We start from the raw sequence: 846 nt of genomic DNA, 5'->3' as shown, positions 1-846 counted from the left end.
GTGGGATTTTTCTCACACCAGTCCCCCAGTCCCCAGCACCAGCCGGGCGTCCGGCAGTGCATTTCCGTGCTGACACCACCCACCCAGAGTTAGCGCAGACCCTGCAGATTAAGGTCTCAGCCCCACAAGACTGCCCTCACCTCACCTCAGACTCCCAATTCCGGGCCTCCCGCACCTCCGACTGACCAGGTGTACGTCAGGGGTTCCCACAATCCCCCGTTCAGGCGATGTGCTGGGAGGACTGCGGAGCTCAGGGAAGCACGTTCTTTACTTTTTCGCTCTATTACAAAGGCGACAGCTCAGTCGCAGGAAGCGGAAAGAAGGGATGCCCAGGGCCAGCTGGGAGTGGGTGCCTCTCCGGTGCCCCCCGCCACGCGCGCCCCAGCCCAGAGGCTCAGGAACCAAGGCTGTTGTAGCGCTCTGTGTGCAGCGCGCTCCCCGACTCTGAGATGGGCCGGGGGCTGAAAATCCCCAGCTGGCTCTCCCTGGTGACCAGCCCCCTCCGCCCTTAGAATAAACCGCGGCTCCTCTTAAACAGCAAGGCGTTCTCACTGCCCAGGAAACGAGGCTTTTGGGGTCTCTGTGCCTGGACCTGGGACGGAGCCCAGGTCTCACAGCCGCAGACCCTCCCCAGCCCGTCCATTCGCTTCGGCACACACCTGCTAGTTAACAGCTCATTCAGTGACCGTGGAGAAGCGGATGGGCCACGGCACGTCGTGGGTGCTGGGCGGCGGCGAGTGTCCGGGAGTCGGGCGAGGATGGAGGCTTTACCTGGAGGGCGGGCCCCCCTCACCCGCCCTGTCTCCCTCCCTCAGAGAGATCGGGCCCCGCGCCCTCGGGAGGGCC

Source organism: Pteropus vampyrus, unplaced genomic scaffold (genome assembly GCF_000151845.1).
Source record: "Pteropus vampyrus isolate Shadow unplaced genomic scaffold, Pvam_2.0 Scaffold289, whole genome shotgun sequence".
NCBI classification, from domain to species: domain Eukaryota; kingdom Metazoa; phylum Chordata; class Mammalia; order Chiroptera; family Pteropodidae; genus Pteropus; species Pteropus vampyrus.
Note: the sequence above shows the minus strand (reverse complement) of the source record.